This window comes from Aquarana catesbeiana, linkage group LG05 (assembly GCF_042186555.1).
Source record: "Aquarana catesbeiana isolate 2022-GZ linkage group LG05, ASM4218655v1, whole genome shotgun sequence".
Taxonomy (NCBI): domain Eukaryota; kingdom Metazoa; phylum Chordata; class Amphibia; order Anura; family Ranidae; genus Aquarana; species Aquarana catesbeiana.
Genome location: NC_133328.1, coordinates 78,121,863 through 78,143,321, shown reverse-complemented (window position 1 = coordinate 78,143,321; position 21,459 = coordinate 78,121,863).

The following is a 21,459-nucleotide window of genomic DNA, read 5'->3' as shown; positions in this document are numbered from 1 at the left end:
TAGAACAACTGATGGTTCTCCCTGCATGTTGGGCCTCTGTATGTGGCCTGGCTGTGTAAAAGTCTCATACATGTGGTATTGCCATACTCAGGACGAGTAGCAGAATGTATTTTGGGGTATAGCTGCAAGTATGCATATGCTGTGTTAGAGAAATAACCTATTAATATGACAATGTTGTAATAAAAAACAAATCTTCATTTTGCAAAGAATTGTGGGAAAAAATGACAACTTCAAAAAACTCACCATGTGACTTACTAAATACCTTGGAATGTCTACTTTCCAAAAAGGGGTCATTTCGGGGGTATTTGTACATTCCTGGCTTGTTAGTGTCTCAAGAAATGAGATAGGTCTTCAGTACATCAGGTGTGATAAGGTGTGATCAATATTCAATGATTGGCACCATAGCTTGTAGACTCTATAACTTTCACAAAGACCAAATAATATACACTGATTTGGGTTATTTTTACCAAAGATATGTAGCAGTATACATTTTGGCCAAAGTTTATGAGGAAAAATTACTAATTTGCAAAATGTTATGACAGAAACAAAGAAAAAGGCATTTTTTCACAAAATATTTGGTCTTTTTTTATTTATAGCACAAAAAATAAAAAACCCAGTAGTGATTAAATACCACCAAAAGAAAGCTCTATTTGTGTGAAAAAACATTATAAAAATGTTGTTTGTTTGTCTTTCTACTGTGCCTTGTGTCTTTAAGGTGGGCAAGTGCCCGCTCACCAAATCCTGCGACCAAGGCCCAAAGGGAGATATCCTAGTTCTTCAGGTGGCCCGGCTGGCTACCTCACAACCGGAAGGCTTCACACCATCTGTACAGGTGCGCCTGGAGATGTATCTGGGATCCCCCTCTCAGGCAGAATGTCCCCGACTGGCTGTGAATTGTGGGAGGAATGGCACACTGACCCAGGAAGGCAGCACCTCTCCCCTGGGTCCAGTCTTCTTCCTTCCCTCATGGATCCTTTGAAAACAACCCATGGGCAGGACGAAACCAGTCAGGTGACCACAGGTGATGGCGTCATTTCCGGCCGGCCACTTCCGGTTCCAGTTTTACATTGTTTTTAATGTTTTAATATGAGTGGATTACCTGGAATTTTTGATGTTATACAATAAATATACAGAATTACTCTATATAGCTTCTTTTGCCACTTGTATCCATCCCTGGAAGTTCGTTGAGGACAGCACCTTTTGTAGCTGGAGTTATGGCCTGTGGGACCACAGAGCCCAGCAGTCCTCATAACGTTTGCGGTGACACAGCCAGTGGGACTATTAAGCCAAGCCACCCTCTCAAAGCGCATCCAACTTCTGTTATGGGAGTCCTGGATCTCTGGTGAGGGAGAAGGCACACAGAAGGGAGCACAAATTTTGCACTGATGTTTGTTTTGGCACTTGGCACTTTATACTGCACATCCGATTAAGTTGAATTTGCACTGGAAAAACCTCCTTTGATTCACATGAACTTTATATATTTATTTATTTGTTCACTGGAATTTATTGACGTTATATATTGTTATTTTATATTTGATATGAGTTTTTATGATTTATTTGGTGATGTATTAGTGTAGTATATGGTAGCGCTCTTATCTTGTTCACATTTAGATTGTAACCAGGGATGAGGTTCTGGATCAGTGTTACCATGTGGAAAAATCCCAGGATTTGCAAAATTTGTGAATGCCAAACTTATGACTGAAAAGTTTGCAGGTATGCAGCAGAGTCAGCCTGATTTTCAGTGTGTGTTGGAATTATTGTGGAGAGCTAACACTTCTGTCTAGGGAGAGATACTGTTTTTTTAATTTTTAATTTTAATTTTTGGCATAACTACATGTCCCCCATGACAGTGCCCGGATTCCTGCACCCTGTTTGATAACCGTTTGGTTTATTTGCCCTTCCAATGGCTAAAGTGATATTAAAGGCTTGTTTTTTGTTTTTTAAATAAACATGTTATACTTACCTGCTCTGTGCAGCTGTTTTGCACAGAACAGACCAGGCCCTCCTCTTCTCAGGTCCCCCACCGGTGCTCCTAGCCCAACCCCCCTGCTGAGTGCCCCCAGAGCAAGCAGCTTGCTGTGGGGGAACCCAAGCAGGCTCGCTCCTCGTTTCCATTCACACACACACAGCAACATCTTGGCCCAGCCCCCTCTCTCTCCCTATTGGCTTACTGGTTGTGATCAGCCAACTAGGAGGGAGAGTCCCTGGAGAGTTAAGGCTCTCATGCACATCTCTGGATTGCGATGGGGCTCAGGTAAATAATACGCCAGGTACACAGGGGCCAAATGTTGGGAGACAACAGACGGCTAAAAAAAACGTCCATCATTCAGCACGTGTGTATGTGGGTCTGTCAGACAAGCATGCTGGAAAACCAAAATCTGACTGACTCCCAATCAGCGCTCTCAGCCATTGGGAGAGAGCACTGATCAAAGTGATCTGATGGGGGGGGGTGCCCCCCTGTGAGAACACAACAGCTCAGCATGGGAGATCACTGAACTAACTTTGCATGGTTAGTACAGCGGCTCCGACTGGAGCTGTCAGTTTTTTTAGTTTAACCCGTGGGGTTAAACGAAAAAAAACTAATAGTGTCTATCCGGCTTTAGGGCGGCAGGGGGGTGGCTGCTGCACAGAGAAGGTTTTTACCCTCATTTACAGAATGTACAAAAGGTAAAAAACCTGGAGCTTTTAGAACCACTTAAGTGAAGTGAATATTTGCCCTCCGAATGGGGTTCGCCCCAAAGTTCATGAACTTCCAGCAAAATCCATAAAACTGTTTGCAAACCAAACCAAGGCAGATTTGCTCATTTTTAACTGAACCAAAATTAATTTTAGTCCACAATGTTCATAACTTTAATCATGACCAGTTAACAGGCAAGACCCAGTGTATATCATATCATCATTATCCCGCCCTTATCAAGTCCATCACATGCAGGCTTTCACACGGTGAAAACAAAAACGGTGAAGACAAAAAAAAAATCCACTTTTCAATTATCCATTACATTTTTTTTCTAAACTTTAGAGGAAGCAAAGAGAAAGCCACTTTAGGTGAAATGCATCTGCTCTGAAAGCCGATGTGATAATAACTGCTGCTGAGACAAGAACACACAGCATGAAGCACTTCTAAAATGTTTTTGTGATTTTTCTTTTCTATTTGTTCTCAGAGCAAGTCACTGTTTAAAAGAAATAGATATAATAGCAAAAGTATGCTCTGAAGGAAGAGTAGCATTTCCTTTCTCATTGTACTTTATATACAGGACAATAAGTCTCATTCACTAGAAGTCACATAACTCGTAATTGGAGCCCCAGAACAGAATTAACTTTTTAGGAGGTTTATAGGCTGAATGGCTTACTTCATATACCCAAAGACTTCAACTGGTTAAAGAGCAAATGCAAACAAGTGGAATCAACCAGTGAGCTGCTTATGCTATCCAGTAAATGCTGCTACAGCCAGAAAGATCAACAATTCACCTAAACCTGTGTTTTTCCACTGCATCCAAAAATACATACACTCCTCAATCAAGGAGGCCAGAAGATGTATAATTCTAGAAACATATGCTTGATAACTGCATCTTCTCTCTGTATCCTGCATCACCAATTCATTCTCCAATTTCAGGCTTAAATATGAATAATGACTGTAAGAAGCTTCATAATGCTGCACTGGCTTTCTGTATGGGAGAAGCAGCAAGGAGCTTGCAGTGTATGTTCCAGCATCACAAACAGGTGCTTTCCAGAGACATCAGATTATCAACATAAGGTAGTGGTTAGGGATGGGCCGAACAACCCCCTGTTTGGAACTTTCGAACATCAGGAAAGTTCCGAACTGAATAACAAACCCCATTGAAGTCTATGTGACCCGAACATGAAAAATCAAAAGTGCCCATTTTGAAGGCTTATATGCAAGTAATTGGGCATACAATGGTTATGGGGGCCTGGGTACTGCCCTGGGGGACATGTATCAATGAAAAAAAAAAGTTTGTGAAAAAAGTCATTTTTAAATGAGCAGTGATTTATTCCTTTCAGTATAGTGCCTGGGGGTCCCCTTAGTCCGCCTGTAAAGTGGCACATCTGTACTGTGTATAGAAGCCGCTGCTGAAATAATTGCCTTTATAAAGCCAAAAAAATGACATTTTCCCTGCAAGCTTTCTTTATTTTGTAAGCAACGGCTTGGGGAGCCAGTCTGTATGATGAGGCAACAATGCAGAGCACGATGAACAAGAATAGTGATTATTTGTATAATTTCTGGTGTCTCTACCACAGACTTTGAATTTCTACTTCTGTAACGGGTGCCAAAAAATTGTTCTTTGGGTGTATGGTACTGTGGATACAGGAATAATTGTATGCCAACGTCCTAACTATATTGGAGAAATACTTGGACATAAAACATGGACTTTATAGGCACACCCATGCGATTTATTGGAAAAATATAATCTTTTATTTGAACATAATTAAAAACAATATTTACATACATATTAAAATCATTACGTAGTTTGACCTACAAAGCACTCACAGCACCTATAATACCAGTTGTTACCAAAATATATGGAGTCAAAGGTAAGTTTGACCTGGATACTGAATATTCCAATAAAATATGGTTAGTGGTTGAGGCATGATGAAGGTTACTCTACATGTTGCACACATCCAGCGCTTCTTCAGAAGCTTGAAAATCTATACATAAAAAACAAACAGTGAATTTAACATCAAATAGACCGATTTAATTTACCTGTATAACCTACAGTCAGGTCCATAAATATTGGGACATCGACACAATTCTAATCTTTTTGGCTCTATACACCACCACAATGGATTTGAAATGAAACAAACAAGATGTGCTTTAACTACAGACTTTCATCTTTAATTTGAGGGTATTTACATCCAAATGAGGTGAACGGTGTAGGAATTACAACAGTTTGTATATGTGCCTCCCACCTTTTTAGGGACCAAAAGTAATGGGACAGATTAACAATCATCCATCAAACTTTCACTTTTTAATACTTGGTTGCAAATCCTTTGCAGTCAATTACAGCCTGAAGTCTGGAACGCATAGACATCACCAGACTCTGGGTTTTTATCCCCGGTGATGCTCTGCCAGGCCTCTACTGCAACTGTCTTCAGTTCCTGCTTGTTCTTGGGGCATTTTCCCTTCAGTTTTGTCTTCAGCATGTGAAATGCATGTTCAATCGGATTCAGGTCAGGTGATTGACTTGGCCATTGCATAACATTCCACTTCTTACCCTTAAAAAAACTCTCTGGTTGCTTTCTCAGTTCGGGTCATTGTCCATCTGCACTGTGAAGCGCCGTTCAATGAGTTCTGAAGCATTTTGCTGAATATAAGCAGATAATATTGCCCGAAACACTTCAGAATTCATCCTGCTGCTTTTGTCAGCAGTCACATCATCAATAAATACAAGAGAACCAGTTCCATTGGCAGCCATACATGCCCACGCCATGACACTACCACCACCATGCTTCACTGATGAGGTGGTATGTTTTGGATCATGAGCAGTTCCTTTCCTTCTCCATACTCTTCTCTTCCCATCACTCTGTTGATCTTGGTCTCATCTGTCCATAGGATGTTGTAAGCCACAGAGCCTCGTCACAGCACCCTGATATCTGTGGTGCTAAACCCCTGTTTTTATTGCATACTGTTAGACAGGTCAATTTGGTTGTCTGCGAGCTGGTGGTAAGTAGGCTTGGAATTTTTTCCTGGGCATTCCCCAGGCTTTGTTTGTATCTGTTTGTAGCCCTTCAAAGCCGCTTACTGCGATAGCCAGCTATAAATGAGGGTGGTGGCAAGTTTTTTTAGATCACGTTGGTGTGTGTATTGGTCCAGCAACACACCAGCACTTTTGCAGCCATAGTGCTATCTGCTGGGTGTTTGGTGTGCTCCTGTACCTTTAAGAAGGTGTGGGCTGCCCTTCAGTCCACCTGCCCGCATTTATCCATCAGAATGCATGTGCCTCCACTGTGGGGACACTCATATTTTAGTGTTAGGACCACAAATATCAGGGTGCTGTGACGAGGCTCTGTGGCTTACGCATGCGTTTGCAAATGCTTGCGGACTAAACCCCTGTTTTTAACGCATACTGTTAGACAGGTCAATTAGGTTGTCTGCAAGCTGGTGGTAAGTAGGCTTGGAATTTTTTCCTGGGCATTCCCCAGGCTTTGTTTGTTTCAGAATATCTAGCCCTACGTTGGGGGCAGGTGGGTCGGGGAAAGTGGAAAATTCTGGGTAAGTGTCCCAGACTGATTGATGTGTGGATCAAGTGTACTTTGCTTAGTAAACATTTGTAGCCGAGTTGTAGGTAATAGCATGGATGTCTGTGAGCGATTCTGTGTGTTTGTAGCATGTTGTTACCATTGACAGGTGATGCAGTTTGACCAGAAGAGGAAATGGTCATTGTGTTAGGTGCATTAGTAGTAACGGAAAGTGCATTTTGTGTTTGAGCTTGTGTATTCAAAATTTGTAGTGCCTGTATGGCTGTAGAGCCCATGTATTTGGTTTGTGTTGTATTACCCACACCAACTAGTAGAAGAAACACCTAGACGCTGTGAATGATCAAAAGATATGTTATCTTGATTATCTGGTCATTTTTTAGAATAGGGTCTAAAGTGCCCTCCACCATGGTTACACTTACATGAACCCGAATCGCTGTGTGATGAAGTGTTCGCTTCTCTCCTGGCTGGTGGCTGTGAAAAAAAAGTAGACAATGAAGAACGTATCAATGCAAAAAAAAGTTTTAAAAACAGCCATTTTTTTGGGAGCAGTGATTTTAATAATGCTTAAAGTGAAACAATAAAAATGAAATATTCCTTTAAATATTCCTCGTGCCAGGGGTGTCCTTAGTATGCCTGTAAAGTAGCGCATTTTTCCTGTTTAGAACAATACCACAGCAAAGTTACATTTCTAAAGGAAAAAATGTCATTTAAAACTACTCGCGGCTGTAATGTATTGTCAGGTCCCGGCAATATAGATGAAAATCATAGACATCACCAGACTCTGGGTTTTTATCCCCGGTGATGCTCTGCCAGGCCTCTACTGCAACTGTCTTCAGTTCCTGCTTGTTCTTGGGGCATTTTCCCTTCAGTTTTGTCTTCAGCATGTGAAATGCATGTTCAATCAGATTCAGGTCAGGTGATTGACTTGGCCATTGCATAACATTCCACTTCTTACCCTTAAAAAAACTCTCTGGTTGCTTCCTCAGTTCGGGTCATTGTCCATCTGCACTGTGAAGCGCCGTTCAATGAGTTCTGAAGCATTTTGCTGAATATGAGCAGATAATATTGCCCGAAACACTTCAGAATTCATCCTGCTGCTTTTGTCAGCAGTCACATCATCAATAAATACAAGAGAACCAGTTCCATTGGCAGCCATACATGCCCACGCCATGACACTACCACCACCATGCTTCACTGATGAGGTGGTATGTTTTGGATCATGAGCAGTTCCTTTCCTTCTCCATACTCTTCTCTTCCCATCACTCTGTTGATCTTGGTCTCATCTGTCCATAGGATGTTGTTCCAGATCTGTGAAGGCTTTTTTAGATGTTGTTTGGCAAACTCTAATCTGGCCTTCCTGTTTTTGAGGCTCACCAATGGTTTACATCTTGTGGTGAAACCTCTGTATTCACTCTGGTGAAGTCTTCTCCTGATTATTGGCTTTGACACACATACACCTACCTCCTGGAGAGTGTTCTTGATCTGGCCAACTGGTGAAGGGTGTTTTCTTCACCAGGGAAAGAATTCTTCGGTCATCCACCACAGTTGTTTTCCGTGGTCTTCTGGGTCTTTTGGTGCGTTCTTTCTTTTTAAGGATGTTCCAAACAGTTGATTTGGCCACACGTAATGTTTTTGCTATCTCTCTGATGGGTTTGTTTTGTTTTTTCAGCCTAATGATGGTTTGCTTCACTGATAGTGACAGCTCTTTGGATCTCATATTGAGAGTTGACAGCAACAGATTCCAAATACAAATAGCACACTAGAAATGAACTCACCACTTACCACCAGCTCGCAGACAAACAAATTGACCTGTCTAACAATATGCGTTAAAAACAGGGGTTTAGTCCGCAGGCATTTGCAAACACATGCGTAAGCCACAGAGCCTCGTCACAGCACCCTGATATCTGTGGTGCTAAACCCCTGTTTTTATTGCATACTGTTAAACAGGTCAATTTGGTTGTCTGCAAGTTGGTGGTAAGTAGGCTTGGAATTTTTTCCTGGGCATTCCCCAGGCTTTGTTTGTTTCAGAATATCTAGCCCTACGTTGGGGGCAGGTGGGTCGGGGAAAGTGGAAAATTCGGGGTAAGTGTCCCAGACTGATTGATGTGTGGATCAAGTGTACTTTGCTTAGTAAACATTTGTAGCCGAGTTGTAGGTAATAGCATGGATGTCTGTGAGCGATTTTGTGTGTTTGTAGCATGTTGTTACCATTGACAGGTGATGTAGTTTGACCAGAAGAGGAAATGGTCATTGTGTTAGGTGCATTAGTAGTAACGGAAAGTGCATTTTGTGTTTGAGCTTGTGTATTCAAAATTTGTAGTGCTTGTATGGCTGTAGAGCCCATGTATTTGGTTTGTGATGTATTACCCACACCACTAGTAGAAGAAACACCTAGACGCTGTGAATGATCAAAAGATATGTTATCTTGATTATCTGGTCATTTTTTAGAATAGGGTCTAAAGTGCCCTCCACCATGGTTACACTTACATGAACCCGAATCGCTGTGTGATGAAGTGTTCGCTTCTCTCCTGGCTGGTGGCTGTGAAAAAAAAGTAGACAATGAAGAATGTATCAATGCAAAAAAAAGTTTTAAAAACAGCCATTTTTTTGGGAGCAGTGATTTTAATAATGCTTAAAGTGAAACAATAAAAATGAAATATTCCTTTAAATATTCCTCGTGCCAGGGGTGTCCTTAGTATGCCTGTAAAGTAGCGCATTTTTCCTGTTTAGAACAATACCACAGCAAAGTTACATTTCTAAAGGAAAAAATGTAATTTAAAACTACTCGCGGCTGTAATGTATTTTCAGGTCCCGGCAATATAGATGAAAATCATTGAAAAAAATGGAATGGGTCCCCCTCAGTCCATTACCAGGCCGTTTGGGTCTGGTATGGATATTAAGGGGAACCCTGCACCCAACTTTAACCACTTCAGCCCCGGAAGATTTTACCCCCTTCCTGACCAGAGCACTTTTTGCGATACGGCACTGCATCGCTTTAACTGACAATTGGGCGGTCGTGCGACGTTGCACCCAAACAAAATTTACAGCCTTTTTTTTCCCACAAATAGAGCTTACTTTTGATGGTATTTGATCACCTCTGCGGTTTCCTCAGTTTAGGCCGATATGTATTCTTCTACATATTTTTGGTTAAAAAAATGCAATAAGCATTATGAATTTTTTTTTAGTAGTAATGGCGGCGATCTGCAATTTTTATCATGACTGCGACATTATGGCAGACACATCGGACACTTTTGACACTATTTTGGGACCATTGTCATTTATGCAGCGATCAGTGCTATAAAAATACACTGATTACTGTGTAAATGACACTGGCAGGGAAGGGGTTAAACACTAGGGAGCGATCAAGGGGTTAAGTGTGTCCTAGGGAGTGATTCTAACTGTGGAGGGATGGCATATCTAGGACATGACAGCAATCACTGCTCCCGTTCTCTGTCTTGTCAGTAGGGAGAATGGGGAAATGCCTTGTTTACGGCCCACAATGCCGCTTCTTAAAGGGAATTTACCTGTATGCCCATTTGCGTACCATTGTGCCGACGTATATCACCGTGCACTGGTCGGCAAGCGAGTAAAAAAAATATTGCGTGGGGGTCCCCCCAAAATCCATACCAGGCCCTTCAGGTCTGGTATGGATATTAAGGGGAACCCTAAGCCAAAAATGTAAAAAAAATGACGTAGGTGCCCCCCCCCCAAATCCATACCAGGCCTTTAGGTCTGGTATGGATTGTAAGGGGAACCCTGAGCCTAAATTTAAAAAAAAATGGCATTGGGCCCCCCAAAATCCATACAAGACCCTTATCTGAGCACGCATCCTGACAGGCCGCAGGAAAAGGTGGGACATGAGAGCACCTACTGAACCATACTAGGACACATGCCCTCAACATGGGAAGGATGCTTTGAAGTTCCCCTCCAAAGCACCTTGTTGATGGGGACTAGGGCCTCATCCCCACAACCCTTGCTCGGTGGTTGTGGGGGTCTGCGGGTGGGGGGCTTATCGGAATCTGAAAGCCCCCCTATGTGAATGGGTATCGGGTACATTGTACCCCTACCAATTCACCAAAAAATGTGTCAAAATGTTAAATAAGACAGTAGACAATTTGGGACAAGTCCTTTATTAAAAAAAAAAAAACAGTCCTGCGATGTCCATTCATCTTCGATCACAGCGTCCGACGACCCGATAAAAAAAAGCGGAAAAAACTCCGCCGGAAACCCTCTTCGCGATGACAGCTGTTATATAGCTGAGGGTGGGACCACCTAGTGCCATAAATGGGTGACCCCGCCCCCTCTGATGTTATGTGACATTCAATTTTTTTGGTGACTGGGTAGGGGTACAATGTACCCGATACCCATGCACATGGGGGGGGATCTGGGGTCCCCTTGTTAAAGGGGGCTTCCAGATTCTGATAAGCCCCCTGCCCACAGACCCCCACAACCATAGGGCAAGGGTTGTGGGGATGAGGCCCTTGTTCCTATCAGGGGGGCATGTGGCCTGGTATGGTTCCGGAGGGGGGCTCTCTCTTGTCTTGTCTTGACCCCTACGCCATATTTTTTTTTTTAAATGGCGCAGGGTTCCCCTTAATATCCATACCAGACCTGAAGGGCCTAGTATGAATTTTGGGAAGACCCCCACGCAATTTTTTTATTTTGGTGCCGGGTTCCCCTTAATATCAATGCCAGACCCAAAGGGCCTGGTAATGGACTGGGGGGAACCCATGCCATTTTTTTTTCAATGATTTTCATCTATATTGCTGGGACCCAACAATACATTTCAGCCGTGAGTAGTTTTATGCCGCATACACACGACCGGACTTTACGGCATACTTGGTCCTACGGGTCGGAGTCCGTCGGACAATTCGATTGTGTGTGGGCTCCAGCTGACTTTTTTTCCCCAAAAGTTCGACGGACCTAGAAATGAAACATGTTTCAAATCTTTTCGATGGACTCGAGTCCGGTCGAAAAGTCCGCTCGTCTGTATGCTAGTCCGACGGACAAAAACCAACGCTAGGGCAGCTATTGGCTACTGGCTATGAACTTCCTTGTTTTAGTCCAGTCTTACGTCATCACGTATGAATCCATCTGACTTTGGTTGATCGTGTGTAGGCAAGTCCGTTCATTCGGAAAGTCAGTCAAAAAGTCCGCCGGACAGTCTGCCGTAAAGTCCGCTCGTGTGTACGCGGCATTAAGTAACACCAGGAATGGTGGTGTGTGATAATGGCACAAACCTCCTGTCTGCCCTTAGACAGGGAAAGTTGACACATGTGCCATGCCTGGCACATTTCCTCAATTTGGTGGTGCAGCATTTCCTTAATAGGTACCCAGGGTTGAAAGATCTACTAAAGCAGGCCAGAAGAGTCTGTAGACAGCTAGCCATACACAGCCAGTGCTCAGTTGGCTGAAATTCAGTGGGAATTCCACCTGCCGTAAACCGCCTGATTTGTGACATGCCCACCAGATCGAACTTGACTTTGGCAATGCTGCAGCGGCTGCACATGCAGCAGAGGGCTGTCAACGAGTACCTGTGTGAGTATGGTACAACGACAGGCTCAGGCCGACTTGGATTTTTTCCCCACATCAATTGCTAGTTATCAAGGATGCTTGCACTGTACTGTCACCATTTGAGGAGGCCACAAGGATGGTGAGCCGTGACAACGCATGCATCAGTGACACAATCCCTGTTGTGTTCCTGCTAGAGCAGACTCTGCGTGGCATTATGGACAGGGCACTCGAGGCAGAGCAGCGGGATGAAGAAGAGGACTTCCTTTCCTCTCAAGGCCCACTTTATGCAGACACCATTGTTCCTATGCCACAGAACACACAAGAGGAGAGAGAGGAGGAGGAGGATTCTGGCAGTTTCGGATGCATTGAAGCAGAGGAAGCCATAAGTCAACAGTAAGAGATGGTTTTCCATCCCCAGAACCCTTGGGAGTAGTTACATGGCTGGGAAGAGGCAGTTCCAGATACTGTAATCCTCAGTGACCGCGAGGAGTCTGCTTCTCATGCCTCTGCAAATTTGAGGTGCATGGGCTCCCTTATGTTTTAAAATGTGCGAAAGGACCCAAGACTACGTGGCGTAAAGGGAAAGGATCACTATTGGTTGGCAACCCTCTTTGACCACCGTTTTAAGGGAAAAGTCTCAGAATTCATCCCGTCCCCACAGACAGTGCAGAAGAAGAAATCTCTTGAGGACACCTTGAAGAGGAGTTTATCAAACGTTTTTCCCGGCTCTGGTAGGTTACAGTGTTGTGGAAAACTTAGTTTTGAGGCTTCTGTTGGTCAAGAGAGGAGCAGTGGAGAAGGCGGCTGCCTAATTGATGCATTTCTGAATTTATTTAGTCCTTGCCGCCCAGGGCTGTCAGCTTCCACATCCCATCGGCAGCGTCTGCATCACATGGTGAACGATTATCTAGGGGCGAAAAGAGAGATGGAGAGCTTTTCAGTCGATGATCCACTGGCATACTGGACCAGTGGCCAGAACTTGCCTAGTATGCTATTGAGCTGCTGGGCTGCCCTGCATCCAGCGTGCTTTCCGAACGGGCATTAAGTGCCGCTGGAGGTTTTGTTACTGATCATAGAATGCGTCTGTCCACAGACTCCCTGGACCGTCTGACTTTTATCAAAATGAATCAGTCCTGGATTACCAGCAGTTATGAAGCCCCTGACGCCGATGTCGCAGATTAGGTGTTTTTGGGATGTGGAATCCCTGAAGGACTTCTAGGCTGCCTAATGTTGTGGGTGTTGATTTCATCTGGAAGAATGTTTTTGGTATAGGTTTCATGGGAAGAATTAACACCAAAAGAAAATTTTTACCACACCTGTTTGACAGGGATTGTATTTTTTTCCACTGCAGCAGATGGGGCAGAGAAATTTGCCGTCTATAATTTACAGCTGGTGGTGTGCTGCTGGCAGATGTGTTGCAAGGACCTAGGACACCCTGCGCTATACCATCATCCCTGTCAGTGGAGGTTGCTGAGATATAGCAGGGACAGACTGAGGTGAGTAAAGAGGAGGGACAGATTTGTGCCCCTTTTGTGTGCCTTTTAGGTGCTCTTGCCAATGGGCTGAGTGGTGGAAATGCCTTGTCAAGCATGTGGTACCCAAATGGTTGGTGTTTTTGCCATGCTTGATGTGCTTGAGATAAAGTTTGCAAATAGCAACCGTGCAATTGGCTGCACATGTACTAAAAAAGGTTGGGACAGCTGAGTTGTGGGAAGTGTGCCGGGAGATAACAGCTCCACAATGTGATGGAATAGGGTGGCTGCTCTCATACACTTCCATGATGGCTGCCTCGTTGGGGTGGTGCCTTACCCTCACTTTCCTCCTCTCCTCTATCCGGCACCCAAGTCGTGGCAGTTACTTCATCTTCATCATCTTCTCCATCCTCATTACCACTGGAGACAACTTGGCAATACGCTGTGGCTGGGGGAACATGACTGCCAATTTGTGTACCAGTGTTCTCCCCTCTCTGTAGGCTCATGTTCCTACCTTCCTCAACCACAGAGTCAGAACCAACATCTGAATCGAGTAAGGGCTGTGCATCGTCAAGGAACAAGTGGCTGACGCTGTGTTCAAATCACTCCACTAACTCCTCCATGCCTGATGCTGGGGCTATGGCAGAAATAGCTGTGGACAAGGAGGCATGTTTTGCCACTCTGGCAGCTGCAGGGGACTATGCACTAGTCTCTGCTTGGGTGACGGAGGATGAGGAGGATGAGGATGCTTTCGTAAGCCAGTCCACCACCTCCTCTGCATGCTGTGGCTGGATAGCAGGCAACATCACTAAACAGAGGAAATGATGCCCTACCTGAGGACCGATCAAGTCCACCTTTGCCTGTGGACACATACGTTGCTGGCCCCCTTACAGTGCCATGGGAATGTCTGCCTCTCCTTGCTGTCCTCCCAGACATGATGGGGGGAGTGGGGGGTGCTTATTAACAAAATGTAATAAAGATGTGTAAATGTGTACGTTGATGCACTTTAATCAATGGAAAGTGGTGTTTGGTACACTTTAATTTTTTTTTTGAAAATTCTTTTTATTGTTCTGTTTTAAATTTCACTGTGGAGGTACAAAACAGGGCCATTGGGGCATACCCTGGCCAATTGGTGCACATAGCCATGTGCATAACAGCGTACAACTCACTGTGTGTCTCAAAACTAAAGTATCTAAATATAGTTAAAATGAACTAAATAACAACATATCAAGTACCCAGTTTCAACATGATAGGATAGTGACAGGATATATCTATTCTTGAATGACCTCTCATCGCTCTTATCTGTCAGAGCCGGATGTTGCAAGGACAGCTAGGGTCGCGTGAAATCACTCGACCTCTGGACTAATACCACCACCCACCTGCCTGGGGCCTGGACCCCAACACTCAACAGGGCCAGGGAGATGTTCTGGGTATCTAACCAGGGCAGCCCCCAACAGGCTAATCATCTGTCATGGACTGTCCACAAGTGTCAGACTTTTTTGTATTTTTTGGGGCATCCTCGGGATAAATATGTGGCTTTGTGGTGCACTTTAATTTGAGTATTCACGACACAGACACACTCCACGGATACACTATAATATACTGCAGCATACTGCGTCAAACATGCAGTAACGCACAGAACTATATTGCGTTAAACTTGCAGTAATGCAATGAAATATACGGCATTAAACCCTTCAGATCCGCACTATAGCCGAATCACGGCTACAGTGCGGACCTACTTTGCCGGGAGGCCGTCAATAGACGTCCTTCCCTTTGCGCGTTCCCCGCGCGCCCCCTGCAGGCGCTGTGATCACCAAGTCAATGAGACTCAGGTGATCACAGATCGGAGTAAGGGGCCGATCCCAGCCCCTTACCACGTGATCAGCTGTCAGCCAATGATATCTGATCGCATGATGTAAACAGAAGATCGGTAATCTCTTTTTTTTTTCTCCTCATGCTGACAGCGTGAGGAGAAAAAAGCCGATCACTGGCTTCTGTGCAAGGGACATCGGTCAGGAAAAGGAAGATGCACAGCCATCTCATCTGTGCCCACCAGTGCCGCCTGCCAGTGCCACCTGCCAGTGCCCACAGTGCCACAAATCAGTGCCTACCAGTGCATAACAGTGGCAGCTATCAGTGCCACCTATTAGTGCCCTTCAGTGCCACCTATCAATGCCCTTCAGTGCCACCCATCAGTGCCACCCATCAGTGCCACCTCTCAATACCCACCAATGTCACCTATCAGTGCCACCTCTCAATACCCACCAATGCCACCTATCAGTGCCCACCAGTGCCACCTCATAAGTGCCTATCAGTGCCGCCTATCAGTGCTCATCAGTGCCGCCTTATCAGTGCCCATAAATGCAGCCTATCGGTGCCCATCAGTGCAGCTTATCAGTGTCCATCAGTGCAACCTCATCAGTGTACATCAATGAAGGAGAAAAATTACCTGTTTGCAAAATTTAATAACAAAATATAAAAGTTTTGTATTTTTTTTCAATTTCAGTGGTTTTTAATTTTTTTTAACAAAAAATAAAAAATCCAAAGGTGATCAAATACCACCAAAAGAAAGTTCTTTTTGTGGGGGAAAAAATGATACAAATTTAATTTGGGTACAGTGTTGTATGACATTGCACTAATGCAATGAAAAATACAGCGTTAAACTTGCAGTAACGCACAGAACTATATGGCGTTAAACTTGCAGTAACGCACAGAACTATACGGCGTTAAACTTGCAGTAACACACAGAACTATATGGCGTTAAACTTGCAGTAACACAATGAAATATACAGCGTTAAACATGCATAAACGCACAGAACTATATGGTGTTAAACTTGCAGCAACGCAATTAAATATATTGTGTTAAACTTGCAGTAACGCAATGAAATATACAGCGTTAAACTTGCAGTAACGCAATTAAATATACAGCATTAAACTTAGAGTAATGCAATAAAATACACAGCGTTAAACTTGCAGTAAACAATCAAATATATGGAGTTAAACTTGCAGTAATGCAATGAAATACACAGCGTTAAACTTGCAGTAATGCAATGAAATATATGCCGTTAAACTTGCAGTATCGCACATAACTACATGACGTTAAACTTGCAGTAACGCACAGAACTATATGACAGTAAACTTGCAATAACGCAATGAAATATACAGTGTTAAACTTGCAGTAAAACACAGAAATTTATGGTGTTAACCTTGCAGTAACACAGAACTATACGGCATTAAACTTGCAGTAACGCACAGAACTATACGGCGTTAAACTTGCAGTAATGCACAGAACTTAATGGCGTTAACCTTGCAGTAACACAGAACTATACAGCATTAAACTTGCAGTAACGCACAGAACTATATGCCCTTAAACTTGCAGTAACGCAATGAAATATATAGTGTTAAACTTGCAGTAATGCACAGAACTTTATGACGTTAACCTTGCAGTAACACAGAACTATATGGAGTTAAACTTGCAGTAATGCACAGAATTATATGGTGTTAAACTTGCAGTAATGGAAAAAAATATATGGCGTTAAACTTGCAGTAACGCACAGAACTATATTACGTTAAACTTGCAATAACGCAATTAAATATATGGCGTTAAACCTGCAGTAGTGCAATAAAATATGCAGCGTTAAACTTACAGTAACCCACAGAACTATATGGCATTAAACTTGCAGTAACGCACAGAACTATATAGCGTTAAACTTGCAGTAATGCAATGATACATACGGCGTTAAACTTGCAGTAACACACAGAACTATATGGCGTTAAACTTTCAGTAATGTACAGAACTATACGGTGTTAAACTTGCAGTAACGCACAGAATTATATCGCGTTAAACTTGCAGTAACACAATAAAATATATGGCGTTAAACTTGCAATAACGCACAGAACTATATTATGTTAAACTTGCAATAACACAATGAAATATATGGTATTAAACTTGCAGTAGCGCAATAAAATATGCAGCATTAAACTTACAGTAATGCACAGAACTATATTGTGTTAAACTTGCAGTAACGCAATGAAATATATGGTGTTAAACTTGCAGTAATGCAATGAAATATATGGTGTTAAACTTGAAGTAACGCACATAACTATATGGCGTTAAAGCTGCAGTAATGCACAGAACTATATGGCGTTAAACTTGCAGTACTGCACAGAACTATATGGCATTAAACTTGCAGTAACACACAGAACTATGTGGCATTAAACTTGCAGTAACGCAATGATATATATGGCATTAAACTTGCAGTAACACACTGAACTATATGGTGTTAAACTTGCAGTAATGCACAGAACTATACGGCGTTAAACTTGCAGTAATGCACAGAACTATATTGCGCTAAACTTGTAGTAACGCAATAAAATATATGGCGTTAAACTTGCAGTAACGCACATAACTATATGGCGTTAAACTTGCAGTAATGCACAGAACTATATGGTGTTAAATTTGCAATAACACAATTGAATATATGACGTTAAACTTGCAGTAATGCACAGAACTATATGGCATTAAACTTGCAGTAACTCAGAGAACTATAAGGCGTTAAACTTGAAGTAACGCACAGAACTATAGGACGTTAAACCTGCAGTAACGCACAAAACTATATGGTGTTAAACTTGCAGTAACGCAATTAAATATATGGAGTTGAACTTGCAGTAACGCAATGAAATATACGGCGTTAAACTTGCAGTAACGCAATGAAATATATGGTGTTAAACTTGCAGTAACACACAGAACTATATGGCGTTAAACTTTCAGTAATGTACAGAACTATACGGTGTTAAACTTGCAGTAACGCACAGAATTATATCGCGTTAAACTTGCAGTAACATAATAAAATATATGGCGTTAAACTTGCAATAACGCACAGAACTATATTATGTTAAACTTGCAATAACACAATGAAATATATGGTATTAAACTTGCAGTAGCGCAATAAAATATGCAGCATTAAACTTACAGTAATGCACAGAACTATATTGTGTTAAACTTGCAGTAACGCAATGAAATATATGGTGTTAAACTTGCAGTAATGCAATGAAATATATGGTGTTAAACTTGCAGTAACGCACATAACTATATGGCGTTAAAGCTGCAGTAATGCACAGAACTATATGGCGTTAAACTTGCAGTACTGCACAGAACTATATGGCATTAAACTTGCAGTAACACACAGAACTATGTGGCGTTAAACTTGCAGTAACGCAATGATATATACGGCATTAAACTTGCAGTAACACACTGAACTATATGGTGTTAAACTTGCAGTAATGCACAGAACTATACGGCGTTAAACTTGCAGTAATGCACAGAACTATATTGCGCTAAACTTGTAGTAACGCAATAAAATATATGGTGTTAAACTTGCAGTAATGCACAGAACTATACGGCGTTAAACTTGCAGTAATGCACAGAACTATATTGCGCTAAACTTGTAGTAACGCAATAAAATATATGGCGTTAAACTTGCAGTAACGCACAAAAATATAAGGCGTTAAACTTGAAGTAACGCACAGAACTATAGGGCGTTAAACCTGCAGTAACACACAAAACTATATGGTGTTAAACTTGCAGTAACGCAATTAAATATATGGAGTTAAACTTGCAGTAACGCAATGAAATATACGGCGTTAAACTTGCAGTAACGCAATGAAATATATGGTGTTAAACTTGCAGTAATGCAATGAAATATATGGTGTTAAACTTGCAGTAACGCACATAACTATATGGCGTTAAAGCTGCAGTAATGCACAGAACTATATGGCATTAAACTTGCAGTAATGCACAGAACTATATGGCATTAAACTTGCAGTAACACACAGAACTATATGGCGTTAAACTTGCAGTAACGCTATGATATATACGGCATTAAACTTGCAGTAACACACTGAACTATATGGTGTTAAACTTGCAGTAATGCACAGAACTATATGGTGTTAAACTTGCAGTAACGCACAGAACTATATTGCGTTAAACTTGTAGTAATGCAATAAAATATATGGCGTTAAACGTGCAGTAACGCACATAACTATATGGCGTTAAACTTGCAGTAATGCTCAGAACTATATGGTGTTAAATTTGCAGTAACGCAATTAAATATTTGGCGTTAAACTTGCAGTAATGCACAGAACTATATGGCATTAAACTTGCAGTAACTCACAGAACTATAAGGCGTTAATCTTGAAGTAACGCACAGAACTATAGGGCATTAAACTTGCAGTAACGCACAAAACTATATGGTGTTAAGCTTGCAGTAACGCAATTAAATATATGGAGTTAAACTTGCAGTAACGCAATGAAATATATGGTGTTAAACTTGCAGTAATGCAATGAAATATATGGTGTTAAACTTGAAGTAACGCACATAACTATATGGCGTTAAAGCTGCAGTAATGCACAGAACTATATGGCGTTAAACTTGCAGTACTGCACAGAACTATATGGCATTAAACTTGCAGTAACACACAGAACTATGTGGCATTAAACTTGCAGTAACGCAATGATATATATGGCATTAAACTTGCAGTAACACACTGAACTATATGGTGTTAAACTTGCAGTAATGCACAGAACTATACGGCGTTAAACTTGCAGTAATGCACAGAACTATATTGCGCTAAACTTGTAGTAACGCAATAAAATATATGGCGTTAAACTTGCAGTAACGCACATAACTATATGGCGTTAAACTTGCAGTAATGCACAGAACTATATGGTGTTAAATTTGCAATAACACAATTGAATATATGACGTTAAACTTGCAGTAATGCACAGAACTATATGGCATTAAACTTGCAGTAACTCAGAGAACTATAAGGCGTTAAACTTGAAGTAACGCACAGAACTATAGGACGTTAAACCTGCAGTAACGCACAAAACTATATGGTGTTAAACTTGCAGTAACGCAATTAAATATATGGAGTTGAACTTGCAGTAACGCAATGAAATATACGGCGTTAAACTTGCAGTTACGCAATGAAATATATGGTGTTAAACTTGCAGTAACACACAGAACTATATGGCGTTAAACTTTCAGTAATGTACAGAACTATACGGTGTTAAACTTGCAGTAACGCACAGAATTATATCGCGTTAAACTTGCAGTAACATAATAAAATATATGGCGTTAAACTTGCAATAACGCACAGAACTATATTATGTTAAACTTGCAATAACACAATGAAATATATGGTATTAAACTTGCAGTAGCGCAATAAAATATGCAGCATTAAACTTACAGTAATGCACAGAACTATATTGTGTTAAACTTGCAGTAACGCAATGAAATATATGGTGTTAAACTTGCAGTAATGCAATGAAATATATGGTGTTAAACTTGCAGTAACGCACATAACTATATGGCGTTAAAGCTGCAGTAATGCACAGAACTATATGGCGTTAAACTTGCAGTACTGCACAGAACTATATGGCATTAAACTTGCAGTAACACACAGAACTATGTGGCGTTAAACTTGCAGTAACGCAATGATATATACGGCATTAAACTTGCAGTAACACACTGAACTATATGGTGTTAAACTTGCAGTAATGCACAGAACTATACGGCGTTAAACTTGCAGTAATGCACAGAACTATATTGCGCTAAACTTGTAGTAACGCAATAAAATATATGGTGTTAAACTTGCAGTAATGCACAGAACTATACGGCGTTAAACTTGCAGTAATGCACAGAACTATATTGCGCTAAACTTGTAGTAACGCAATAAAATATATGGCGTTAAACTTGCAGTAACGCACAAAAATATAAGGCGTTAAACTTGAAGTAACGCACAGAACTATAGGGCGTTAAACCTGCAGTAACACACAAAACTATATGGTGTTAAACTTGCAGTAACGCAATTAAATATATGGAGTTAAACTTGCAGTAACGCAATGAAATATACGGCGTTAAACTTGCAGTAACGCAATGAAATATATGGTGTTAAACTTGCAGTAATGCAATGAAATATATGGTGTTAAACTTGCAGTAACGCACATAACTATATGGCGTTAAAGCTGCAGTAATGCACAGAACTATATGGCATTAAACTTGCAGTAATGCACAGAACTATATGGCATTAAACTTGCAGTAACACACAGAACTATATGGCGTTAAACTTGCAGTAACGCTATGATATATACGGCATTAAACTTGCAGTAACACACTGAACTATATGGTGTTAAACTTGCAGTAATGCACAGAACTATATGGTGTTAAACTTGCAGTAACGCACAGAACTATAT